We start from the raw sequence: 10,306 nt of genomic DNA, 5'->3' as shown, positions 1-10,306 counted from the left end.
ATGGATAAATGACCTTGTTTTGTGTGCTTCTGTTTAAAGACACCTTATTTAATGTATACTGTTGACTCACTAACATAGAACTCATGGCCAACAGCACCATAACTCATGTTCGAATAAAGCTTATCTAACACATGCATCTCCTCCATAAGGCACATCCCAGATTTCTTGTGCTCAGAACACCAGATAGCATTTCAGCACTACCCTTAGGAGCCATTTTAAATAGTGAAGTGGCCAACAAAAAGCACAAAAATGCAAAAAACCTGGCACTAAAAAATCCCCAGAGGACACAGGCTTATGCTACAAGAGCTTGAACAAGAAGGCGGAGCATTGCCTTGTTTGACCTCTGCGGGGGGATGTGTGCATGAGGAGACGCAGATTCTAACTGCTGTGCTCATGTCCATGCATGGCTGTGAAAGCACTATGAGTATTGGTTTTGGGGTTACACTTACGTTTTTGTGAGTGGGTGAATTTGTAGATATGGAATTTGAAAGAACGAGGATTGCCTATACATAGCTGGTGCCGTTTCTACTACTTCTTCCTACTGTCCTGCTCAGTCCTATCCTTCACCTTCTTCAAAAGCCTACTTCCCCTGCCAAGAGGGATCTTTGCTGATTTGCAACCTGTCTCTGATCGTTTGTCTGTGCTCAATTCCCAACTGAGAATACCCTTGAGACAACTCAGTCCATCAATCACTGAACCAACCAATACTCATGAAGTATTTTAAAGCACCCAATAGAACTTTTTTTTGTTTCAAGATTTTATTTTTAAGTAATCTCTACATCTAATGTGGGGCTTGAACTCACAATCCTGAGAACAATAGTCACATGTCTGAGCCAGTCAGGTACCCCCTAAAGTACATAATAGAACTTTTGAGAAGTGTGGTGGGAGAAAGATAAATACAAGAAGCAATGGCTTCCAGGGGTGCCTGGGTGGCTCAGTTGTTAAGCATCTGCCTTCAGCTCAGGTCATGGTCTCAGGGTCCTGGGATCAAGCCCTGCATTGGGCTCCCTGCTCAGCGGGAAGTCTGCTTCTCCCTCTCCCACTCCCCCTGCTTGGGTTCCCTCTCTCACTGTCTCTCTCTCTGTCAAATGAATAAATAAATAAATAAAATCTTAAAAAAAAAAAGAAGCAATGGCTTCCAAAGAGGGGTTTGCTATTTACTAGCAGTTGAGGAGAGAAAGTTACCATGTGAAACAAAGGCAAACCATGTTGGAAAGGACCTAAGTCTAGTTTACAAAAATGTTGCACCCTGCAGGTGCTCTAGATGTCTAGAAAAGAAAGATACCAAAGAGGTCATTAAATAAAACTTTTCTGAGACATGGACCTTTCATGGGACTTAGGAAAGACAAATATGGAGAGTAGGTGGGGAAGTTTTCAGGGTATATGAATGCAGCCTGAGAAGTGGGAATGAACATCGATTTCCCCCCCCAAATAAGAATAAAGAGATGAACTTAGGCAGGATGCTTTTATGTAAGGAGTTAGAAGTGATAGAGCTGAGTGCAAGCCCAGCTCTGCCTGATGATGCTTTGTTCCTTGTTCTGTCAGATGTTTTACCAAAAAACACTGACAGGACACTCCACATGGATGAACCAGCACCAAATATTTTGTGTCCCAATCACATGTCTTCTGCCAAGATCTCAAGGACTCATTGGTAATAGTAGCTATTTTAACTTATCCCCAATATATTTGAGATGTCATCCTGAAGAAAGGTCTAGGAAATGGGCTCTCAGGTAGTGAATTACTCCATAGGATCTGTGACAGATTTCACTCACATATTCAATACCTTCCAACAGGTAACCCACCCCCTCCTCTTCAGCAGCAAACTAAGCAGCTACATACTAGTGAACATCACAGGTATAAACCATATTACTCCTTGTTGTTGCTGGAGGCAGTGTACTGCAAACCTTTGCAAGTCTGTTACCAGTAATAAACTACTGCTGTACAGGATTATGTTAAGGTGGCTACTTGACCGCTGGACCATGGCTATAGCCTCAGGGGGAGCCAGCCTCCTAAGAATGTTGTTAATAACCCACACTTACATGGTCAATTACTCTACAATAAAGAAGGTAAGAATATGCAATGGGGGAAGAAACAGTCTCTTCAATAAATTGTGCTGGGAAAAAAGAAACAGCTACATGCAAAAGAATAAAACTGGTCCACTTTCTTACATCATACACAAAAATAAACTCAATATGGATTAAAGGCCTAAATGGAAGACCTGAAACCATAAAACTCCCAGGAGAAAACACAGGCAGTAAACTCCTGGACATCAGCTAGAGCTATTTTTCTAGATATGTCTCCTGAGGCAAGGGAAACAAAAGCAAAAATATTGGGACCACACCAAAATAAAAAGCTCCTGCACAGCACAGGAAACTGTCATCAAAATGAAAAGGCAATCTCCTGAATAGGAGAAGATATTTGCAAATGATATATCAGATTCAAAATATATAAAGAACTTATACAACTCAACACCAAAAAAACCCAAATGATCTGAATAAAAAATGGGCAGAGGACCTGAACAGATATTTTTCCAAAGAAGACATACATATGGCCAGCAGACATATGAAAAGACACTCAACATCACTAATCTTCAGGGAAATACAAATTAAAACCCCAATGAGAGCCCCTCACACCTGTCAGACTGGCTAAAATCAAAAAGGCAAGAAATAACAAATGTTGGTGAGGATGTGGAGAAAAAGGAACCCTCATGCACTGTTGGTGGGAATGCAAACTGGTGCAGCCACTGGGGAAAACAGTATGGAGTTTCCTCAAAAAATTAAAACAGGTCTGTGTGCATACACACAACAGAACATTATTCAGCCATAAAAATAGGATGAGATCTTGTCATTTGTGACAACCACGGATGGATCTAGAGGGCATTGTGCTAAGTGAAATAAGTCAGACAGAGAAAGACAAATATCCTGTGATTTCACTTATATGTGTAATCTAAAAAACAAAACAAAACAAAACAAATGAACGAACAAAGCAGTGCTAAATATAGAGGACAAACTGATGGTTGCCAGAGGATATGGGGGTGAGGGATGGGCAAAAGAGGTGAAGGGGAGTGGGAACTAACAGGCTTCCAGTTATGGAGTGAATACGTCATGGGGATGAAAGGTACAGCACAGGGAATAGAGTCAATGATATTTTAATAGTGCTGTATGATAGCAGATGGTAGCTACAGTTGTGGGCATAGCATGAACATATAGACTTGTTGAATCACTATTAATGTAACATTGTGTGTCAACTATACTTTGATTTTTAATTTTTAAAAATTTTTTAAAGATTATTTACTTATAAATGAGACAGAGAGAGAGAGAGTACGCACACAAGCAGGAGGGAGGGGCAGAGAGGAGAGGGAGAAGCAGACTCCCCGCTGAGCAGGGAGCCCTATGTAGGGGCTCAATCCCAGGATCCCTGGGATCATGACCCCAGCTGAAGGCAGACCCTTAGCCCACTGAGCCACCCAGGCGCCCCTATACTTTGATTTAAAAAAAAAAAGATTTAAAAAAAGGAAGAATTACAGGAAAAAAGGAGAACATATTAATGAAAGGTAATCAACCTAAAGTGCTTAACGCAATGTCTAACACCTGATAGGCCCTATGTGTTTGCTATTATTAATACAAAGAGGAAATCGCCTACAGGGCACTGTTTATTTCCCTGTAAATTCATACTGTAGTGTAATGCTGGGATCCCAGTGAATCTTGCTTAGAACAATTGGTCATCCGCTGCGACTGGGACTAATAATCTTGGATTTATATGTGGCATTTACTGAGTTGGAACACCGGTTCGACGATGCAATCATTCTTTCAACAAACATTGATTATGCGTTTGCTGTGTGCCAAGCACTGTGCTCCATGCGGGGAGGCAGAGAGCGCAGGAATGAACGGATAACAGCTACCATTACTGTGCGCTGGGCACAGTGAGAGCCCTTTAACAGAAGGCATGTCATCCTTCCAGTGACCCCCCCATCTCCATTTTCCTGGGAGGAAATCGAAGTTTTGAGGAACTGAGTAATTTGCCAGGGCATTCAACTCCACAGCCACCCTGCGCCCCGACTCTACAGCCTGAGCATCCGCGTGTACACCCTTAAGGAGCTTACTCTGTACTGATGATTAAGAACTCAGTGAGACGCTGAACATCCACTCGGCCCATCTCATCCTCTTTCTTGAGAACGCCAGATGTAGGGGACCAGAGCGTGCCCCCTCTGCTGTCAGGGGTACCCCACTTATAGGGAGTACGATGGAAAAGAAGCAAAGGAGACGCGAGAGGTTTTGTCGCCAGGCTCCCACGTCCAGGCTCCAGAGGATCTCCCTGGAAGATCCTTCTGCCCCCGTCACAGGAGGATGTCGGGCCCCAGCGGCTCCACATTCCCGAGCGGCACACTGAGAGGCTAAGTCTCTCTGCCTTCAAAGCTCGCGCGACGGCCACACCAAAGACCCAAACCTTGGGCAGGGGCCAAACGGTCACTTCCCCGCCCTCCTGGCGCAGTATGCAAATCCAAGCACCAGGAAGTAGCTGGGACCTCTTGGCCGAGCCCAGAGACAGCCAGTTCCTCTCCCGCCGCTCCGGGCTGTCCGCCGCTCGCTCCCCTGCCGTGGCGCCTCCGGGCCCGACGCGCTGCAGCCTCCAGCCCGCGGCAGGAGGGGCGGCTGCGCCACCCCGGGCCCCGAGCCCGCAGCCTGCCCTGCGCGGGCCCCTCCGGGCCGCCCCGTCGCGCCCCCCGCTCTGAACTCGAGTCACCGTGGAGCGCCGCCGCAGCCGCCGCCGCCCCGCAACTTTCACCGGGAGCTGGTGAGTCCCAGGCGCGAGCGCGGGGCTGGGCTCGGGCGCCGGGGCGGGGCGGGCCCGGGCCGCGGCTGTGCCACTGGCCGGAGTCCCGGGTGCCCGGCCGGGCCTGGGCCGGGGTCTGGGGGTGTCCGCGGGCGCGCGCCGCCTCCTGGCCGCACGGGCGCGGGCCCCGGCGGTGAGGACACCCAGGTGCCTCCAGCCTGTGGGTGGCCGGGCCCTGGGGAGCAGGGGACCGGGCGGCGGGCAGCTCGGCAGGTGTCCTCCCCGCGGCGGCGCGCAGGGGGGCGGTGGGAGGTGTGGGCGCGGAGGCGGGCGCGCCGCGGGTCCCTCTGGCGCCGACCCGAGTGCTGGTTGCGCTTCCCGCTCGGGCCACTCTCGGTGCGCCTCGGGGAAGCCCCTCTCCGCTCAGAGCGGGCGCACGGCGGGGATCCTGGCGGGGACTCCTCGGGTTGCACAATCCGGTCTCCGCGCTGGGTCCCGGGCTCCCCGAGGTGAGGGATGGGGCTCGGCCGGGGCTGGTAGCCAGGCCCGCGGACAGCTGCGCTCCTCGGGAGCCCCGGGCGGGAGCGTGACGTCGAGGGGCTGCAGCAGAGGCTGGTGCGCACCCTCCCGCTGCGCCTGGCGCTTCCCGGCCTGCGGAGTAGCAGTCCCGTGCCTCCGCCCACGGAGAGGAAGCGAGAGTTATTTTAAGAATTCAGGGGTTGCCTTTCCTTCGCCCTGGGGGAAGGGTGTAAGCGTCAGTTCTCGCTTTCCTGCGTTATCTTGGCCGAGAGCGGCTTCTTCTCCAAGCTGTGCATTTGTAACGTTCCTACTAATAGCTGACGTGGTCGTCTGGTTGTGTTTCCGTGTGTGTGTGTGTGTGTGTGTGTGTGTGTGTGTGTGTGTGTGTGTGTGTGTGTGTGTGTGTGTGTGTGTGTGTGTTTGAATTATCCCAAACCCACCCAGCTGACGTGGTCGTCTGGTTGTGTTTCCGTGTGTGTGTGTGTGTGTGTGTGTGTGTGTGTGTGTGTGTGTGTGTGTGTGTGTGTGTTTGAATTATCCCAAACCCACCCAGCTGACGTGGTCGTCTGGTTGTGTTTCCGTGTGTGTGTGTGTGTGTGTGTGTGTGTGTGTGTGTGTGTGTGTGTTTGAATTATCCCAAACCCACCCAGCTTCTTTGCCAGAAACCCCAGTTGAATCCGGGCCTTGCAGTTTCCTAACTGCGTGTCAACTTGGGCCTATTATTGAAATTACTTTTGTGGGTTTTTTCATCTCGGAGAGAACATGTTTACCTTCTGAGCTATTTATTGCACGTAAAGCCCCAAGCGCATGCATAGGCATTCCGTAACTGGCGCTGTTATTATTTATTGCAAATAATTCTATCCATTAAAACAGGGTTCCCTGGTTCTTTGCAATTTGTTGATTTTAAACCTGAGACTACATGTCTGATTCAGCCATCTGACCTTCTTAGTAAAGCTGCTTAATAAATACACCAGAGATTTGCTGTCTGCAAAGCTAGGGTCTGGGAATCTCACTCACCTAAGCACGAGCTAATATGGATTTTTGGCTTACTTCTGATTTATTGGCTGCCCCCCACGCTGCCTGTAGGGTTTAGGAGGGCAAGCCTGTTGTCCCTGCTTAGGTAAAAGCTAAGGGAATCAGGCACCGAAGGAGTATAGGAATTTCCTAAACCCCCAGAAGCCCTTCCTAAGTAAGGTAAACTCTGTTGGAAAAGGGGGTGATTCAGTTAGTCCTGGGTTTTCCTTTGGAGGTAAGGAGATAAATGTCTTGAGGCTTGAAGAAATTTAATTTGATCCCAAGGGGCTTTTGGTGACCAGGCCTCTTTGGGTGCAGAGTGGGGTAAAACCCTCTTCCTGGGTGAAGGGGAGAGGTCAGCCCATGTAAGGAAAGAGAAAACAGGAGCTGGAAAAGGTGAGTTTGGGTCTCTCCCATCATTGACCAGAGCTGTGATATGGAATAAGTTGGGTTAATGACTTGGGCCTTTTATTCAGCCAACATTTCCTTCACAGCAGTAACCAGAGTTATATTCTGATTTGTCCGTGTGTGTCTAGTCTATATTCACCACTGCAATGAAAAGCTCTGTGAAAACAGCTCTGTCTTGTCCAAAACACTAGCCCCAATTCTTGTCACACAGTCAAGATTACTTGGAAGAGGGAATGAAGGTTGGCTCTGAGTTTGGCTCTGTGCAAGGCCAAGGAACAAGGCTGGTTCCTAAGGCATCTGAAGCCTGCTGGCTCTCTCTGTCCTGGTTTCTAAAATGGGAATTTTTGACTATCTAGTTATTCTGGGGGCAGTGTTCTAAGCGGGAATCTCTACACAGGGTAGGTTACTCTGCGGTATCCCTCGGAGCAAGGGCTTGACTTGGAGTGATGAGATGTAGCTTGCAAAGGTAGTTTGTCCCGTCAAAAAGACCCACTCTATCTAGGAGTCGTAGATGTTGCCAAGATATATAGAGACTTTGCAATATCCCTGACCCCCAAGGGCGTTTCTTTTAGCAGAAAAGTGGTCCACAGGTTTGTGAATCAATGACTCTCTAAGCCCCTTAGTTCTATTATATTTGTATTCAAAAATAAATCACCAAAACATCTGAGATGTCAGTTGGTTCAAATGAATATGCAGAGTTGTAATTTAACAACATTAAACAATAAAATCCATAAACAAACCCATAGAAATTTAAATCAGTATAAGTAAGAATACAGTGTGTACATGTCTACAGTGTGAGAAGTTGTTACATCTCGCTCACCCTGCTGATCCCAATGACCGCCATGTCCTCAGGCATGGACAGGATTAACATTGAAAGGTCACTACAATCATTAGTTGGGACACTGACCAATGACTCACTGATGACAAAGGTGGCCTCAGATCTCTTTTGGGCTCTATCTGGCAATGACTGTGCTCACACCTTTTGCTTGTCGGAAGCAATTCCTGAGAATTGCTGATTCCAGAGTCAGAAGCCTTTCTGAGCTCTGATTTCATTGAACCTCTCATGGATCCCAGGGTAGGCAGGCACAGGTTAAAAAAAAAGAGGTTTGGTGTCATGTCCAAGGTTACAGACCTGGTTACGTGGCACCACTGGGCAGAGTAGGTATGTTTTCTGGCTCTGACTTTAGAGCATTCCCCACTTTTCTGCCTTTGCGCCTGTAGTAGGTACTCAATTACATAAAAGCAAAGGCATGATCACTTAATAAACATTTTTAAACAGGGAACCACAAGGTAATTTTCTTCTATCACTTGGTAATTGTACCATCAAGCAGAGCACTCCAGGCATATTCAGGGAGGTGAGTTTCTGTGCCTTCCAGCACTGCTTCCTGCTTGGGGAGGACAACTGCCAAGGTGACACTTACAGTGGCTGTTGCCCAAGCAGCTTGAGAGACCGCCTTGGGGGCTGTCGGGCTTATTGGTTAATACAGAAGCACCCAGGTAATACTTTACCAAAGGATTGCCTCCAGGCCCTGTTGGAAGTGCCTCCCATGAACCCTACAAGCCTCCTTGTGTGGTTGTTATAACAGTGAGAGCATCATTTGAGGTGAAAATACAAAGTAGGGAGACAGGGCCCATAAGATGCTCATTAAAACATGCACTCCTTTACTGAGCACCTGCTACGAGCCAGGTGCCCTTCAAAGCCCACACATTTACAATGGACACACGCTGCCTACCATCTTTAAAGATTGGTGACAAAGAGGAAGTTTCTTTTTCTTTTTTTTTCCAGTCAGAACTATTGAAAGATTTCTTACAGCTGTCCAGTTTCCTGATACTTAAATTGTGAAATGTTGAGTTGACTCTATCATCATTTCTGAAATTTATTTTGAGTAAGTTCCCATTTAGGGGAGAAGCCCAAGTGTAGTCAATGTATGGGAATCTGCCAGTTGAGCAATTGGAGTTTTTGGAACAGCCCTGTTTCAAGACTTGGACCTTCTTTTGGGTATCTTTGGCTTAAGTTAGCTGGAAGGGCTGTCACGCGTAATTTAGCAAGTTCAAATAATGACTTGGGATGATGTGTTAAAAAGGTGCATCCATGCTGACAAGTTGCAGGGCCCGAGAATATAGCCTTTGTTCTTCATTCTTGGACTTTTTCCTCAATCTTGTTCTGTGCTTCACTTTCCCTTAGTACTTAATGAGCTGCCAACGTTCCTTATTTGCCACAAAACTATTTCTTGACAGTTTTATTTGCCATCAGGATGTCATTTTCGTTTGCATAGAACTCTTCCAAAGTTTGATTATTTGACCGTCTTTGTTAACCTTCACATATTGCTAATCTCCCTTCTCTGGCCCCTCTGGCCAGCTCTCCGCCCACCCCCTTACAAAGTCCACAAACCATGAGTCAACACGATAGTTGCTGAGCATTTATGGGAAGAGATTATTGGTTCATGTCATTGTAACTGTCCATTTCTTATGATGCTGACTTATATAAATGATGTCCCATAAAATGATATGAATGGGGATACCTTTACAGAATCCATTTGAGTGGGTGTTTCTTAATGCTCTAGGCTGTGCCCCCATTGGGTCGTAGAACACTGGGCAGAGGTCTCCATTTCCTGTAGCCCAGAGGGTCTTTTAAATCTGTCTCATCTCCTTTTGACAGTTCACACCTCAGGCAAGTCAAATAATACAGAGTCTGCCCACACTCCCACTCACTCTATTGATCCCAAGCCATGCTGATTGAAAGCTCTTTGCCAATGCGCCTGTCCCGTCCTCCTTCCTCTCTCTGTTCGTACAGCATCTGGTGGGGAACTGTCACGACTTCCTTGGGCCCACTTTTCAGCACCGGTGAGAATACACAGTGAGACTGGAGAGATGGGTCCGCATCCAATTTACCTCCAACTAAAACAATGATGTCTTCTTGGCTTTGGGGCCTTCTGGGTGCCTCTGCTCTTCCTGTAAATGTTAACCCCCACGGGGGTGAGGGGAACAGAGAAGATCATCTCAGAGAGACCCCCTGGAGAGGGAGGACCACTTCTGCTTTCCACGGGGAAGCTGTGTCACGGAGAGCAGAACTGTAGCCAGTGACCTGACAGGAGGCCCGAGGGAGGGGGCCGGCAAGGAAGTGATACTTCCTCCTGCTTCGAAGGCCCCAGACCCAGTCATTTGCCTGCAGCCCCACCTTCCCTGCCACCCAACAGGGCTTTTTCCTCAGGGTTCTTGCTACCACCTTCTGCTCTGTTCATTTTCAGTTTGCCCCTGAGAGAGGGGGAGGGAGGAAAAGAATGAATGTAGCCATCGCTGGAGAGCCTTCTCTGGCGAAGCCCATGTTGGCCATGCTTGATTTTTCAGCATCAGAAAGATGTACCTTTTGATATGCACCATCATGGAAACTATTATGAAAATCTAAGTGGGTGTTTTGAAATTTTTTAATGTTCAGGCAATATCTAGTTAGAATGGTTCAGTTCTATTTTTAAAAATTACTTAAGTTCTAGCCTCTAATTAATTTTGGGGGATAGAAGAGTGACTTTCATGCTTCTTTGACCACACCCCACATCAAAAAACAGGTTTTACCTTGGGCCTGAATGCACATCTA

The 10,306-nt window shown here is 47.6% G+C and overlaps 1 protein-coding gene across 2 annotated transcripts in view; it reads left to right on the top strand.

The window, feature by feature from the left end:
• Positions 1-4,556: 4,556 nt before the first annotated feature.
• The window catches only part of LYN (LYN proto-oncogene, Src family tyrosine kinase), a 115,372-nt gene continuing 109,622 nt past the window's right edge, over positions 4,557-10,306 (top strand). The window contains exon 1 of one of the 2 annotated variants that reach the window (XM_028119010.2): positions 4,557-4,794. The gene's annotated coding sequence lies outside the window, so the exon portion shown is untranslated. The remainder of the gene's footprint in view (positions 4,795-10,306) is intronic. The other variant, XM_028119012.2, reaches the window with a different exon arrangement.

Source organism: Eumetopias jubatus, unplaced genomic scaffold (genome assembly GCF_037043125.1).
Source record: "Eumetopias jubatus isolate StellerSeaLion01/CBP00866 unplaced genomic scaffold, mEumJub1_p1.0 scaffold_4, whole genome shotgun sequence".
Lineage (NCBI taxonomy): Eukaryota > Metazoa > Chordata > Mammalia > Carnivora > Otariidae > Eumetopias > Eumetopias jubatus.
The sequence above is the reverse complement of the archived record's forward strand: the minus strand, read 5'-3'. Positions and strand labels throughout refer to the sequence as shown.